This window comes from Dendrobates tinctorius, unplaced genomic scaffold (genome assembly GCF_039654945.1).
Source record: "Dendrobates tinctorius isolate UK_male_01 unplaced genomic scaffold, ASM3965494v1 ptg000245l, whole genome shotgun sequence".
Classification (NCBI taxonomy): domain Eukaryota; kingdom Metazoa; phylum Chordata; class Amphibia; order Anura; family Dendrobatidae; genus Dendrobates; species Dendrobates tinctorius.
Window position 1 is genome coordinate 9488243 of NW_027361912.1, and position 17601 is coordinate 9505843.

At 44.1% G+C, this 17601-nt stretch overlaps 1 protein-coding gene across 2 annotated transcripts in view; it reads left to right on the forward strand.

Moving 5' to 3' along the window:
- The window catches only part of LOC141060811 (lysozyme C-1-like), a 112802-nt gene that overhangs the window by 69059 nt on the left and 26142 nt on the right, over positions 1 to 17601 (forward strand). Inside the window, exon 2 of one of the 2 annotated variants that reach the window (XM_073557188.1) lies at positions 956 to 982. The exons of the other annotated variant lie outside the window; for it this stretch is intronic. The gene's annotated coding sequence lies outside the window, so the exon portion shown is untranslated. The remainder of the gene's footprint in view (positions 1 to 955; positions 983 to 17601) is intronic. 2 annotated transcript variants of the gene reach the window in all.

Sequence of the window (17601 nt, forward strand, 5' to 3'; positions counted from 1 at the left end):
CCCCGGAGCCTGCACAGACCACCGGCAGGCCGGCACAGCCCCCCGGCAGGCCGGCACAGCCCCCCGGCAGGCCGGCACAGCCCCCCGGAGCCTGCACAGCCCCCCGGCAGGCCGGCACAGCCCCCCGGCAGGCCGGCACAGCCCCCCGGAGCCTGCACAGACCACCGGCAGGCCGGCACAGACCACCGGAGCCTGCACAGACCCCCTGGCAGGCCGGCACAGCCCCCCGAAAGGCCCGTACAGACCCCAGAGAGGCTGTACAAGGGCAGGAAAGGGTTTTTCTTATTCCGATACCGGAAGTCCCATAGACTTGAATGGGACTTCCGGTATCGGAATCGGCGATACCGATACTTTTTTTAAAGGTCGGCCGATACCATCCGATACGATACTTTGAAGTATCGGACGGTATCGCTCAACTCTAGCCTTGATAGCTCACCCTCTCCAAACTTTTTGTAGTCAAACCAAACCAGCCTTCGAATACAAATATGATGATATTTGCCCTCAATTTTTTGTTCTTTTGATAGTTTCATTTCTTAGATTACTATGATATTATTTGAATTATCATAAAAGAGTTTTTGTTCTTTTACATAGAGCACAATGAGGTCTATTTATCCCTCTAGATACATTTTATTTTGAGCTCCTGTTGGATTGAGATATCATTTGTAATAAGATATGATAATTTTATTGACCTGCAAACCCAATATGTTCTGAATATTATCACTAATTGTAATCCCGAGCAAAAGTGTAAGGCAAATATTAAGCATGAAGCAAAAGGCTTGTCGGATCCTACATAACAATGCTTTTAAAGAATATACAACATTTACCTGTTTTATAGATATTACTACATGTGTGATAATACTTGGCACAAGCGGGTGAGCAAATATTGTCATTTTATGCAACCACCAAGATAACGTCACCTTCCACATGCATATAAGCAAAGCTTCTTCCGTTATAGGTTCACTCACGAAAATCCTGTCGGACAGTAAGTAATACAGACTAGAGTTGAGCGAAACGGGTCGAAAAATTTCAAAAGTTGCCGACTTTTGGCAAAGTCGGGTTTCATGAGACGAAACCCGACCCTAGGATGAGGTCGGCCACGACGTCGGCGACTTACGCGCCAAAGTCGCGTTTCAAAAGTTTGTTTGGCTCTCTTTTTCAGCCAATCAGGATCCACGGACACTGTGGGCAACGTGATGACATAGGCACGGGTCACCACCATCTTTCAGAAGGGCATGCAAGTGATTGGCTTGCTTTGGTGGGCGTCACAGGGGGTATAAAAGGGCGTGCACGCCGACCGCCATCTTACTTCTGCCGATCTTAGCATAGGGAGAGGTTGCTGCTGCTTATTCTGTAGAGAGAGCATTAGGCAGGGAAGAAGAAAAAAAAAACTGCTGCTGCTGCTAGCGATTTTGCCTGTACAACACACCAGTCACTGTGTGTGCAGGGCAAGGGGAGGCTATATTTTGGTGGATCAGCGGTGTTGGTTGTTAGGCTGCCCTCTAAGGCTTCCTGACGGCTGCATTGCTGTTTACCCACTGCTCTGCAAACTGCTTTTTTAAAAGCAATCCCAATTTTTTTTTTTTGTCCTGCTGAGGTACTGAGCGTGCATTTTTTCACACCATACAGCGGTGCACACTCCTCACACAGTACCGTGTAACGGCTGTTATCACAGCCACAGTGAAGCTATCTGTGTGTCACTCTGTGAGAATAAGTCGAGGACATGTTCCGTTCTTACAGACCTGCACCTTCTAGTTTTGTCTAGCTTTCAAACATTTAAATATATTTCCTGTTTGATCACATTGAAAACTATAGAGAGACAGCGTGTGTCAGTCCGTATACTTAAAAAACACGGAGCTTGACAATTTTACGTACACCGGACAGCCGTGTACGTGCACGCTCCTCTCAGTACCGTGTAACGGCTGTTATCACGGCCACTGTATACACACCTTGTAGTTTGTGATACACTAGCAAATTTCTGCCTGTGACATAGCGCTGTGATATTCAGTGGGCCTCACACAATCCAAAAGTGTCCAGTGTCCACTAGTGTGTGCAGAAATTCAAAATCTCCGTGATCCTGTAGTCACTTTTTTCACACCTGTGCCGTCGAGCCTGTGACATAGCGCTCTGATATTCAGTGGGCCTCACACAATCCATAAGTGTCCAGTGTCCACAAGTGTGTGCAGAAATTCAAAATCTCCCCTGTCCTGTAGACACCTTGTACCTTGTTTTACATTACTATATAGTTTGTTGGATTTTGTCTACATTTCTACCAAAAATGAGGAAGGCTGGTGGAAGAGGCCGTGGAATTGGGCGGGGGTTGGCAGCTGGTAATGATGGTGTTGGTGGTGGATCTGATGGTAGTGGCAAAAGCAAAATAGGACCGAATGCAGGAGGTGTTGAGCCTGCGTCATCGTCTGGCTCCACAAGGCCTCGAAGGCTTACTTTTCTAGGAGTTGGCAAACCGCTTTTAAAGCCAGAGCTGCAGGAAAAAGTTTTGGCTTACATTGCTGACTCAGCCTCCAGCTCTATCGCCTCCTCTTCTGAAGTTGTAAAAAGTAAAAGCACTGAGTCGTCATTGGAGGCTCATGTTCATGAACCACACCTTTCCTTGTGTCCTTCACCCCAACCAAGATTGAAGGATGACGCAGGCCATACTACTGATTACTCCATGGAGCTGTTTTCACATACCATGCCTGGATTATCAAGTGAAATGGTGAATTACCCAGGCCAAGATGAATCTGACATGGAGTGCACTGATGCACAGCCACTGATAGATGATTCTGCTGGTACATTCACTCAGAGCACTACATTGTCCTCGCAGTGTACAGAGCCAGATTCTGACCCTGATGAGACTCAGGTGCCCCTTCCCGCACACTATACCACCATACACGGTGACACAGAGGAAGGTGCACATGACATTGAAGAGGAGGTGATGGATGACCCAGTTGTTGACCCAGATTGGCATCCATTGGGGGAAGAGGGTGCTGCTTCCAATAGCTCAGATGAGGAGCATCCACAGCAGACATCGACATCGCAACAGCTGTTATCTGGAAGGCACGGAGCACTCCAAAGACAGGTTCCAAAAATCAAAAGAGTTGCTGGACAGCTTGTCCAGAGGGTCAAAATATCACAGCGTGCTAGGCCGCAAAATGTCTGCCAAAGTAGGAAGAGTGCAGTGTGGCACTTTTTTGAACAAAATCCTCATGATCAGGCCAAGGTTATCTGTAAGAAGTGCACAAAGACCTTTAGCTGAGGGAAAAATCTGAAAAATTTGAATACCAGTTGCATGCTTAGACATTTAACCACCATGCACTTGCAAGCGTGGACACAACACCAAACCTCAAGTACCACATGTGCAACTGATCACAAAGAAGGTAGTCAGCAACGCTACATTGTTTCCCCCACTGTAAGCCCACCGGTCAGCACAGCAGCAAATGTTGAGGAGTCGTTGCAAGGCCACAGCAGTCAGGGAATCCCACTGTTATATCAACGAAATACTGAATCTAGGCCATAAGAAAGAACACCAACTCCATCACCATCATCAACCCTCTCTCAGTCCGCCCTGTCCACCGCTACTTCCACCATATGCAGCTCTCAAATCCAGCTCACCCTCCCAGACACTATGAGTAGGTCAAGAAAGTACTCAGTCTCTCATCCGCGTACACTGGGTTTGAACGCCCACATTGCCAAACTAATCTCGTTTGAGATGATGCCCTATCGGTTGGTGGAAAGCGCAGCTTTCAGCGAACTCATGGCCTATGCAGTACCACGCTATGACATACCCAGTCGCCACTTCTTCTCTCGCAAAGCCATCCCAGCCCTCCACCATCATGTGAAAGACTGCATTGTCCATGCACTCAAGAAGTCAGTGAGTGGAAAGGTGCACCTCACAACTGATGCATGGTCCAGTCGGCATGGCCAGGGCCGTTACGTGTCCATCACTGCGCACTGGGTTAATGTGGTGGATGCAGGGTCCACAGGGGACAGCGGTGGTGGGACAGTGCTGCCTAGCCCACGGTATAGGAAACAGTTGGCTGTAGGCGTTCCACCCTCCTCCTCCTCCTCCTCCAGAAGCGAAAGCTCGTCCACAGAGCGCATTCGTACGAGCACTCCATCTGCAGCTGCCACTGTTGCACACGAGGTGTCCCCCTATCGAGCAGCTAGTGGAAAGCGTCAGCAGGCTGTGTTGCAGATGATGTGTTTGGGCGACAGACACACCGCTGAGGTGCTGGCCGAGTACTTTCAGCGACAAACTGAGTCATGGCTGGGCAGTGTACATCTTGAGGCAGGCAAGGTAGTTAGTGATAACGGCCATAATTTTGTGGCAGCCATAGCCCTTTCAAAACTCAGCCACATACCTTGCTTGGCTCACACCTTGAACCTGGTGGTGCAGTGCTTCCTCAAAAATTATCCGGAGTTAACAGCCCTGCTCCAGAAGGTGCGAAGACTGTGCGCGCACATCCGCCGGTCGCCTGTACACTACATTCGTATGCAGAAGCTGCAGCGATTGCTCCACCTTCCCAACCACCGCCTCATTATCGACATTGCAACAAGGTAGAACTCCACCCTGCACATGGTGGAGCGGCTGTGCGAGCAGAGGCAGGCCATAATGCATTTGTGGGATGATACACGGCCAGGCACTTTGACAGCAGACATGGAGTTGACAGGTGTGCAGTGGTCGAAGCTGAAAGACCTCTGTAAAGTCCTTCAGTGTTTTGAGGAATGCACACGGCTGGTAAGCGCAGACGACGCCATCCTAAGCATGAGCATCCCACTTATGCGTCTGCTCATGCAAACTTTGACGCACCTTAAGGAGCAGGCGTCTGCAGCCAATGTTGCCGAGGAGGGAATCCTTGATGACATTCAGCCATTGTCTGCTCAGGGACCTCTCCTGGATGAGGTGGAGGAAGAAGAGGAGGAGGAGGAGGATGATGATGGGGATGATTACTTAGGGGAGGAGGATGCATCTCGTGGGGCAAGTGAAAATGTTGGTGTGGCAAGGTCTGGTACAGGGTTTGCGCGTGACTGGAGGGATGTGGATTTGCCAGAAAGTGCTCCTCCAACCAGCACTCGCAGTGCATCATTGACACGGGAACATTGGCCCACATGTCAGATTCTGCCTTGCAGATCCTAAAAAGGGACCCCCGCATTGCCAAAATGATGAACGATGAAGACTACTGGTTGGCCAGCATCCTGGATCCACGCTATAAAGGCAAATTACAAAACATCATGCCACAGGAGAACCTTGACCTAATATTGGCTAATAAACAAGCAACTCTGGTAAATCGGTTGCTTGAGGCATTCCCAGCACACAGCAGCGGTGATGGTTCTCACACGAGCCGTACTGGACGGGGGCAGCTTGGCAGAGGTGTTCATGGTGCACACAGCAGAAGTGGCGTTGGAGACAGGGGTTTCATGACAATGTTGTGGACTGATTTTTCAAGTACCGCTCACACAACTGGTAATACTGCATAGATGGAAAGTGACAGGAGACAGCAGTTGTCAACTATGGTTACAAACTACTTTTCCTCCCTTATCGATGTTCTCCCACACAGGTTATTCCCCTTTGACTATTGGGCCGCTAAACTGGACACCTGGCCTGAATTGGCACAATATGCCTTACAGGAGCTCGCTTGCCCAGCTGCAAGTGTGCTATCGGAAAGAGTCTTCAGTGCAGCTGGATCAATCCTGACAGAAAAAAGGACCCGTCTGTCAACCCAAAATGTGGATGATCTAACCTTCATTAAAATGAACCATGCATGGGTTTCCAAGGATTTTGTCCCACCTTCCCCTGATAACACATAGGGTGACAGAAAAATGGCTTGCTTTGGTCCACCTCTTCCTGGGACTTGACCTATTTCGCCTTTTGCATCAGCTGAATGTCCAACATCAACATATGCCACTTTCTAAAACTCCCTAACTGTGCTGCCTCCCCACCCCATGGCCGGGGTCACCACCTAGCGCACGACACCGTGCGAGTGCCGTTGCCCTGGACAGGTGAGTAGGCCGACTCTTGGGCGCGGGCACTGGCACAGGGTCCCTCATAGTGCAATCAAGTGTCTCTGATGGTGGTGGTGCACACCCGCCGTCAGACACACCGCCGTACTATGAGGGGCCCAGTGTCAGTACCGACGCCCACGAGTGGGCCCCCTTGCTTGGGCAGGGCCCCAGCATTTGCAATCTTTACCTCTCCCTGCTCCCCCGCTGTGTAGTCTGGGCCGTCAAATCCATACTGTGCCTGACACCGTCTGAGCCTGCCTCCTGATGTATAGACATATATTTTGAATGTGTACACTATGCTATCCATACATGTTATCCGGGGATACGGTACCCTTTCTCACCTTTGTGCAATCACATGCAATCCATACTGGGTCTAACACCGTCTGAGCCTGCCTCCTGATGTATAGACATATATTTTGAATGTGTACACTATGCTATCCATACATGTTATCCGGGGATACGGTACCCTTTCTCACCTTTGTGCAATCACGTGCAATCCATACTGGGCCTAACACCGTCTGAGCCTGCCTCCTGATGTATAGACATATATTTTGAATGTGTACACTATGCTATCCATCCATGTAATCCATACTGGGCCTGAGAACGGCTGGCGAGCTGTTAAGCAAGCTACAGCACCTGTGGTTTGCACATGTAAGTTTTTCATTTTTTCAGGAATGACGGTTAGACCTAATTCCGGAACTGCGGTTGACCTGCACTTACTGGGAAATCATCGTTCGCGGGTAATATTTGTAATCACAGATCCCCATCACTAACGTTGTTCAGCAGGTTATCTGCACCTGTAAGCGACAAACGCTGGCCTTTTCAGTGTAGCGCACATGCAGCCACGGACATGTAAGGGCATGACACACCAGTTATTGGCCAATCTCATGTGCTAGAGCCTCACGTGTCCCTCTAGTAAGCCGGACTCGGACCGCGGGGCATGACGGAGTCTCGTTTGTTAACGGAATTAAGCTTGCAATGTGTGCATCTTTTCTGTAGCTGGCATGGTTGAGGTTTCCCAGGTGGAGTCGAATTATACCGTAGGCTCCACTCCTGGTGGTGCCCTTCTGGACATTCCTTTAAGGTTCAGCTTTGCAACCATACTGCCCACGTAAAACAAACACTTTGCCTTCATGAACGCTGTTTGGAGGGTCATGACTCGTGGGAATAACGCCGCCCAATCAGTTAACCTGCTAGAGAGATCCTTCGTTGCTCCCAAGCATGACATCACACTTAGGGATGGGCGAGTCTACTCGCTAGGACTCGTTACTCGGCGAATAGTAAGGGACTCGCTGGACTCGTTACTCGCCGATTCTCCCAGTGATTACTCGCACAGTAACGAGTCCAATGCAAGTCAATGGCAATCCTAGTTTTGTCAGAGTTTTTTTTCTCACTCGCTAGACTCGCTATATCACATCGCTGTCAACAGTGAGTCTGAGCGAGTCTGAGCGAGTCTGAGCGAGTCTACGATTCCGAGTCCTGTATACTGGATTCGGGACTCGCTTATACAGAATCTGTTATGTTCCTACAAGTTTCCAAGACAGCCTATGTCAACACACAGCGATTGTGAGCGAGTCTGAGCGATTCTACGAATCCCGAGTCCTGTATACTGGATTCGGGACTCACTTATACAGAATCTGTTATGTTCCTACAAGTTTCCAAGACAGCCTATGTCAACACACAGCGATTGTGAGCGAGTCTGAGCGAGTCTACGAATCCCGAGTCCTGTATACTGGATTCGGGACTCGCAAATATAGAATCTGTTATGTTCCTACAAAGCTTCCGAGACAGCCTAGCGTGTTAGGTCAGAAAACTTTTTTAGATGGACAAGCATGTTAGCCAATCATATTCAGTAATGTTGGTTGTGGCAGGACTATGATTGGCTTCTGTCCATCGTGATGCCTATGTCATGTATGAGAGGCGAGGCTGTATATAAGCCTTTTCCACCGCCATTTCCTTTACATTCCTGAGAGATCTGAGATAGAGCAGGGTGAGGTAGATGCATGAGCAGATCATAGGGATTGTCAGTTAGTGTAGGGAAACTTCAAGATTCCTTATATTAAACCCAAACAGCTCTTCTGAGAGCTACCAGGAGGACAGAGGAGTACTGTGTAGACTGTAGGCAGGCAGGCAGGGAGGATCAAGCCTTACAGTGCAGTGCACAGTGCAGGGACTAGTGTGCAGCTTCACTGCTAGGTGTCAGCACACACACTTACCCCGCCAGCAAGTGACGCCTACAGCACCACCTAACTCCATCTCGGTGACTGTGCATTTGTCAACAATGTCACAAAAACCACAATTTCCCAAAAAAGAGGTTGCAAAGGGACAAGGTCGTGGCCGTAGCAGTCGTGCCCAAGAAGGCACTGGTACAGGTAGACAGATGAGGATTGATAGAGCTACCTTTCTCCTGTCTAGAATTCCCAGTACTCAACAAAAACGTGTCTTGAGGCCGGAAGAGCATGACCAGATAACATCTTTGATGGCTGATAAGACCTCGACCACTGGTTCTGGCAGTACACAATCGTCCTTGCCAACACAGTCTTTGTTTGTAAATCGCACATTACTCGCTAAGACTCGCTTCCCCATTCATTAACATTGGACTCGCTAGACTCGCAACGAGTAGCGAGTCCCGGGCTTGGACTCGCTAGAGTCAAGCGATTCCGAGTAATTTAGTACTCGCCCATCACTAATCACACTCCCTAGGAGGAAGGTAATGCCACTGTGGCGACCGTACTCCTTGCGGCGACACAAGTGCACTGATGCCCAGCCACTGCTCGATGAATCTGCTGGTACATTGACCCAGACCACTACATTCCCCTCGCACGCTACACGGCCTGAATCTGACCCTGATGAAACTCAGGTTACCCTTCCCATATACAGTTCCATCTTACACGGTGACAAAGAGGAAGCTGCAGATGAAAGTGCAGGTTCGGCCCACCCGCCATCAGACACACCACCGATCTTGCTCGACCCGACTTTTGGAAAAGTCGGGTTTCACGAAACGAAACTCGACCCTAAAAAACCAAAAGTCGCTCAACTCTATTACAGACTTTAAATTTCTTCGGACATATCTTCTTTGCTAAGATTTAACACTTTCACAAGCTTTACATGTGACTTTATTTTTTACATTTTTTTGCATTAGAATATTTTAGCATGTATTGCAGACACCCAGAACTCCTTACCTTGCTCTTAACCTGAGTTACAGGATTTATCAAAATCCAAAGTTGCTTTAATAATTCTGCAAGCTTCGGAGCTGATATCTCCTAGAATGTTTAGGCTACTTTAACATATCTTGTAAAGATCTATTAAAATTGATCCAGCAGCAATCCATTGAAAAAAAAACACAACAGACACAACATTTTTGTCCATAAATCAAATAGACAGCATCTAAAATCAGATGAAAAAATCCCAAAAATGTATTTTATTCTGCCATAGATGCAACCTATCAACCTGCTATAGGTCTTTTTCGAGCATCTGGTCTTGCCTAAGGTCCTTTACAAGTATGCTTGAAAAAGACCTATGGCAGGTTGAAACATCACATCTAGGGCAGAGTAAAATAAGTTTGGGGGATTTTTTCACCTGATTTTGGACACTGTCTATCTGCATTATTAATGTATTTTGCCAAGTGGCCTCCTTGGGACTTCTCTGAGGGTGCATCTACACTTGGGGTTAGGTGCCCAGTATAAGTCTCCATATTGGAGTGCTGCGTGGTTGTACTGTTTCCAGCCTGTATATCCACTCAACTTCTATTTGAGCTAGTTTTTTCCTCCAATTTCCACCACGCTGGTCAATATAGACTTTGTCAATACCACAGACCTTGAGCAATTTAGGATTACTATAATGGAATAACTTAAAATGTCTCAGGACTGGATTGAGAGTAGTGTTGTCCTCAATCTTAAGGGCATTTTTAATATCCCTATAGTGTTCCCTTACTCTAGTTTTTAGAGGTCTAGAGGTCATGCCAACATAAATTTTCTCACACGGGCACACGGCATAGTACACTACACCAATGGAATTACAGGTGATGTGCTGGGTGATGTTATATGTTTTGCAACCATCACTGGACAAGAAGAAAGATGCCTGTATCATATTGGGAAACGCAATGCATTCTCTGCAGGGAAAAAATCCCCATTTAGGACCCTTTGACCCGAATATTTTCTCAGGTTTTTGGCCACCATGATAACTATGAACTAATTTATCCCGGAGGTTGCTCGATCTCCTATATGTAATGGAGGGATGTCTGGGGATAAATTTTAAGAAATTAAAATGATTTTGGAACAAACAGATCGGTGGATACCCTTGGTTGCACTGATCTCTCATATATCATGGTTATGCGATGTATGTGTTCTATGCATACGTAAACGCAGTATGTTTATGCAAGAGGGACCCCTGATTATTGGTACAATCGATTTAATAATATTAAGTTCATTTAATTTTTGTGGGATTACATCATGTACATTACACATGTAAACCTTGGAGGGGTTGGTTTCCTCACCATGCTATATTATATGAGCCATGGGACCTTTTAATATACTGAGTACTGATCTCTCATATATCATGGTTATGTGACTAATGTGCCTTATATATTTGCACATACAATGTGTTTATTATTGGTGTAAATGACATAATAATACTGATTCCTTTGAATGTTGCCCCTTTCCCCTAACAAAGTAGCCATCTGTGCACACTCTGCGTGGATATGTTCTTTGGATAGGCCGGGACCGCCTCTCTGCCCTGACACGCCAGGCGGAGGAGTGGCTTGGCTGTCAACGACGTCATCCTTCAGCGTGGTGCGTTGCCTTGGTGACGCGCCTTTCCTGGCCTGACCCTGCTGCCTCCTCATCATGACGTGTCTGATGTGGGAGTGGCTGGATGGCCGGGAGACGCGCTCCATGATGACGTCACACGCTGGGCGCTGTGCGATTACAGTTTCACACATGTAAGAGATCTGTGTGATTATGTCATTATATATGTCCATGCTTATCTTGTAGCCTCATTCACTTACTTCTCCAGGACTAAGCTAAGGCGAAACACGCGACGGAGACTCCGATATTACAGGTCATATGCTTGCTACCTTACTTCCTAGGGGTTGTTGCCACACATTTGGGATAGGGGGACTAATGTCATGTGAGAACTTAAGCTGATATTTCAATGCTTAGTGTCTTGGCACTAGTTACATTTAATTCCTGTTACACACTGTCATATACCTCCGGTGTCATTTGATTAAATTGGCATGGCACCGTTGCCAAGTACTACATTATAAGCTCTCTGTTTGGAATCCTAAATTTATTGGCACAGATACAATTTAGTAATAGGTACATATAACTTGCAGAGTTTTTTCATCTTTTTACTGGTGATATTTAATTTGGTGGTATTTGTCTGCAGTGTAGATTTTGTACAAGTCACATGTTTGGTGCCCCCTTCAATTTATACAAGGTGCATTTTACTATGACTTTTCAAATGTATTGAACACACATGATTGTATCCCCTTATGTACTTTTGAACACTGCATGTAGGCATATGTACGTGTGATATCTAAATTGAATATCCATCTCTTTTTATAATTGTCTGTGTCTTTTGTATGACCTTTAATAAAGCAATGTGTATTTTATGGCTATATGCTTCCTTGATCTGTTCGGTATACATATTTCTTGGGAAGTGCCATTTTCTTTAGGCCTAATTTGTGGAATTATATTAGCAAATTTAATCAGTTTACCCTCAATTCCTTCATCTAAATCATTGATAAAGAGGTTGAAGAATACAGGGCCCAGGATAGAGTCCTGTGGTACCCCACTTGAGACATTCTTCCAACTGGATGTGCAGCCATTTACGACCACTCTTTGGGTCCGATCACTAAGCCAGTTATGAATCCACCTAACTGTTGCCTTTTCCATTCCATAGTTAGGTTATTTTCACTAGAAGGTTGAAACAAAAGCGCAATAGGGTCTTATCCGGGTAAAATGCTCAATTACTGAATGTATTAAACTCACCTTCTCAAAAAAAAAAATAAAGCTTGTATAGTGAGTCAGCCTGCTGCACGTCCAACGGTCCACAGCGGAACCGTACCACAATTCAATAAGGAATAAATTCTTGGACTTTGAGTGCGCTGCCAGACGAATTCAATAACCACACAAGGTTAAAAAAGTTAACCCTTTAATCCCTACGCGTTTCGAAGCGTAACGCTTCTTCTTCAGGGGTAGATACATGACTACAGAGAGCTGTCATCACATTTATACATACAGGATTCAAATTTGGCGCCCTCAGAAACACGAGGAGCGCCGCAAAGGTCAAAGATCAAAGTAATTCAAGCATCAAGAGTTCATAAAGGTTAAACATTCTCTAATTAAAAATGATTAAAAATAAATCTTTATTATGTTTTACAGATAAAAGAAAAAGAAGAAAAGAAAAAGGATGATAAAAAATATATATAAAGAAAAACGAGAAAAAAATGTAAAATGAACCCACGACGTGATGAAGAAAGAAAAAAGGGATCAAAGTCCAGCGAACACACCGCTACACCAGGGAGAGTGTTTGAATTTAAAAGAAAATTTGTAATCCGACCATTGGTATGAGTCTCACAGAAAGATATTTATAAAAGTGATAATTAAATAGTAAATGTATATGTATGAATAAAAATACGCTAATGAAATTGATGTGAAAAAAATTAATAAAGATGAAAATAATAATAAAAATAAAAATAAAAATAAAATGTGTCACTAGTTATTTAATTCAAATTCCATGAGAAATCCGTGGCGTGAACTGGAAGACAAAAGGCAAAAAAGGAACAAAGAAAAAAGAAAAAACCGCAAATGGAAGAAACATGATCGAATACCGCTGAAGAAATATTAAAAAATATTGTATATATTAAAAAGAAGTCACCCAGAACAAAAACTAATTATTATAAAAATCTGTATGCATGAAGATATTTTTTGAACAGAAAAACGCATAATTAATTTCATTTCAGCAGTCTATTCGAGATGCGAGGTTCCAATAACACGAACCAGAGGAACAGAGAAAAATTGTAAGAAACGAAAAAATGCAAAATAATGACCAAAAAAAGGGAAATTAACACCTTAGTTTCCAGAACAATGTCCCATTGTAAGGAATATGAACGAAAACAATACGTAAAAAGTAAAAATTACGTCAAAAATGAATGAAAATATTATTAAATAAAAATATTATTATTAATATGAAAAAAAACGTGTAATAGATAAAATAATTTGAAGGATATATACACCCGTATTGGCCATAATAAATGAAGATTATAGTATATATAGGTAGGATTAACCCACTAAGAGGGTGTAGAAAATGTACAAGGAAAAAATATACATATATATATAAAATATATATATACCTAAAAAGAGAGAAATTATTTAATATTATAAACCATTCACCCCCAAATGAAAGAAAGGGGAAAAGACCACATATGTGAAACGTGTAGGAAAGGAATACACACCAAAATCAAAAATTAATAAAATATATGAGACATATAAAAAACAATAAAAACTCATAAATGTACCTGATTACAAAAGACAATAGGTAGATTAATAAATTAGTGAACATTTAGGGATAACTAAGAAAATATCAAAGAAACACTTCAGAAATTTCATTTAACCCATTAGGTTTCAGAGTGTTCAACCTATAAATCCAGAAGATTTCTTTCCTGTTGAGTTGTCCTATCCTATCAGGATGGTTGAAGGGAATCTGCTCGATGGGACTAATTTTTAATCCATGAGGGTTTTTATCATGTTTTAATGAGAAATGTCTAGACAGACCATGCAAAAGAAAACCCTTTTTAATATTATGTCTATGGGAGTTCATTCTAAGATGTAACGGTTGTGTGGTTCTCCCCACATATTGTCTCCCACAGTCACACTCAATTAGATAAATGACATATTCAGAAGTGCAGTTAAGGAAATCACGGATAGGAAAAGATTCATCTGTAGTAGTGGATCTAAAATATTTCATTCTATGTGTAATATTAAAATAAAGATTTATTTTTAATCATTTTTAATTAGAGAATGTTTAACCTTTATGAACTCTTGATGCTTGAATTACTTTGATCTTTGACCTTTGCGGCGCTCCTCGTGTTTCTGAGGGCGCCAAATTTGAATCCTGTATGTATAAATGTGATGACAGCTCTCTGTAGTCATGTATCTACCCCTGAAGAAGAAGCGTTACGCTTCGAAACGCGTAGGGATTAAAGGGTTAACTTTTTTAACCTTGTGTGGTTATTGAATTCGTCTGGCAGCGCACTCAAAGTCCAAGAATTTATTCCTTATTGAACCATTCCATAGTTAGTCATTTTTTATGAGGATTGTGTGAGATACTTTGTCAAATACTTTGCTGAAGTCAAGATATCCTATATCTACAGCATTTCCCTGATCCACCCAGTGTTTCTGTCATAGAAGGAAATGAAGTTAGTCTGACATGACATATTAGTTACAAACACATGCTGACTCTGTTTAATCACTTCTTATCCAGATAATTACATACATGTTGTTTAATAATTTGTTCAAAGATCTTTCCTGGTATAGAAGTCAGACTCACCGGCCTATAGTTGCCTGGGTCCACCTTCTTGCCCTTTTTGAAGATAGTAGCAACATTTGCTCTTCTCCGGTCTTCTAGGACTTCTCCTGTTCTCCAAGACTTTTCAAAGATTTTGGAGAGTGGTTCAAAAATTTCTTCTGCTCTCTCCTTCAGTACTCTGGGGTGTAATTCATCTGGACCTGGAGACTTTAATTCATTTAGGTTAGCTAAGTGTTTCCTCACTATCTTTATGTTTATAGATATCCCTTAATCAGAGAGTGAAGATCAGTCGATGTTACATTTCCTTTCTGAGAGAAAACAGATGTAAAATAGGAATTTAAAAGTTCAGCCTTCTCATCATCCTTTCTTACCGTTTCATCATTTTCATCCTGTAAAAATCCTATAGCATCTTTGACTTTTCTTTTACTTTTGACATATACCCAAAATCCCTTTTTATTGCGTTTGACGTCTCTTGCAAGCCTTAATTCATTGTCAGCTTTAGATAATCTGATTCATGCCCTGCAGGTTCTGCAGACAGCATTATATTCTTAAGATATGTCTCCCTCTTTCCATTTGATAAACATTTCTTCCTTTTTAGCATGCGTTTAAGTTCTGTGTTCATCCATCCTGGTTTCCTTTAATGCTTCCTATTTTTCCCTCTTTTTGAATTTGTTAACGATGGTGCTTTGAGAATATCATTGTTCAAAATTTCCCATCCTTCCTGGACATTTTTGTCCTTAAGGATATCCAGCCATTGGATCCCTCCATTTCTCTTTCTGAGTCCCTTAAAATCTGCCTTTCTGAAATCTAACCTTGATGTCTTCACAGGTCTTCCTCCTCTAGTTATCCAAAATTCTAAAATAGCATGGTCACTACCTCCTAGGGTTTCAGACACTCTTACCTCCTCAACCATTTCCTCCCTATTTATAAGGATTAGATCCAAGGTAGCAGTTCCCCTTGTTTTCTCTCCTACCTTTTGGAAGATAAAGTTGTCAGCAAGAGAGGATAAGAATTTACTTGACCTGTTAGTTTTGCCTGAGAGAGATTCCCAACAAATGTCTGGATAGTTGAAATCTCCCATGACAACTATGTCATATTTTTTGGAGAACTTGGTCATTTGATGCATGAAGAGTTCATCCATATCTTCAGCTTGCACTGGCGGCCTGTAGTAAATGCCTACAATGGTGTCCTTTCCATTGTTCTGTCCTTGTATTCTTACCCAAACAGTTTCCACAGAACTCCCAGTCTCTGAAGCTTCAATCTCTGTGCAGATATACGCATTTCTAACATACAATGCGACACCTCCTCCTAGTTTATCAAGTCTGTTTCCTGCAAATAAGTTGTATCCTTCTAGCCTTGTATTCCAATCATGTGTATTGTCCCACCAAGTTTCAGCGATTCCAATGACATCATATTTCTTTTCCTGCGTTAGTAGTTCCAATTCTGCTTGTTTGTTGCCCATGCTTTGTGCATAGAAACATTTTAGTTTGTGATTGGTTTCTCTTTCTCCAATATTTTTATTATTTAGATTATACAACAGTCTTCTCAGGATGGTGGTTACAAGCTTTACGATCTTATCCTATATTATGTGTTCATTATTCTACACAATATCAAGCTAATAATATAAATAATAATAATGGTGTCTATAAGTTTCAAGTTACACCATTGCAGAGAAAGATTTCCAGTTTGTCAAGGAGCGCTTCCGGCTGATTCATTAATTACTCCGAGTATTTCAAGGAATATCCAGAAAAAGAAGGTGTCAGGAACCCTGCACTGCACTTGCTCACTGAGCCAGTGCGGGTGTCCTGAGTACAAAGACAGTGCTCAAAGATACCTGTGGAGCAGGGCAGCAGCGGTGACGATGCGTGCTTCAGAGTATCAGGACCTGAAGCACATGACTTCTGGGGGGCGTGGCCTAAGCTCCACAGATCTAGGAGCTGAAGGGAAACTCCTAGAAAGGTAACTACAGGACAATGTTACCAAGGGGCCTAGATAGAGACAGAAACCAGATGAAGCCAGAGTCAAAGCACAAGTTAGCAATACAGTACCAGAGGGTTTAGAAAGAAAGGGTAGTCAGGACGTAGCAATAAGTCAGAAAACCAGAACGGGCAATAGACGGTACAATAGGGACAAACTGTAACGGAGTAACGATAGCCAAGCCAGGAGGTCAGAACCGGAGAAGACAATAGTACCAAAACGAGAGACAGAGAACAGAGTGAGGGAACAAGCCGGGTCATACACGGGAAGCAAACAAGCATCTCAGAATACACGCACACCAGGGGTCAGACACACCAGAACAACAGTATAGCTGACAGAGAACCCTGGCAAAGAGTGAGTAAAAATACCCCTCCCAGATCCAGAAAGAGGCCACGAACACTTAACCCTGTAAGTGCAGGGCAAGAACGCTGTTCAAACCATGACAGTACCCCCCTTTTAATGGGGGGCCACTGGACCCCCAGGCTTGTCTGGGTATCTGGCGTGGAAAGCCCGCACCAGACGATCGGCATGCACCGAACTGGCCGGAACCCATGACCGATGATCGCCTCCAGAGAGTACCCCTTCCAGTGTATCAGATGCTGGAGTCTCCGGCGCACCCACCGGGAGTCAACAATGCGCCCTACTTCATACTCCAGCTGCACCTCTACCAGCACTGGCGCAGCATTAGATGAGAGATCCTCTCTCACCGTCCCCACAGGCTTTAACAGGGACCTGTGGAAGACATCAGAAATTTTAAAGGAGGTGGGCAGCTGCAGTCGGTAGGCTACTGGGTTAACAACCTCCACAACTTTGTATGGGCCAATAAACTTGGGGCCCAGCTTTATAGAAGGTATCTTAAGCTTGATATTGCGGGTGGATAGCCACACCTTCTCCCCTACTGCAATTGCTGGACCTGGCCCCCTCCTCCTGTCAGCAAACTGCTTATAGTTTTCCTGTGCCTTGGAAATATTACTCTGAACCTCCCTCCAAAGAATTCTAAGACGTTGTGTCACATCCTCAGCACCAGGACAACCTGAATCCATGCGGGAAAACTCTCCAAAATGTGGGTTAAACCCATAGTTGACCTGAAAGGGA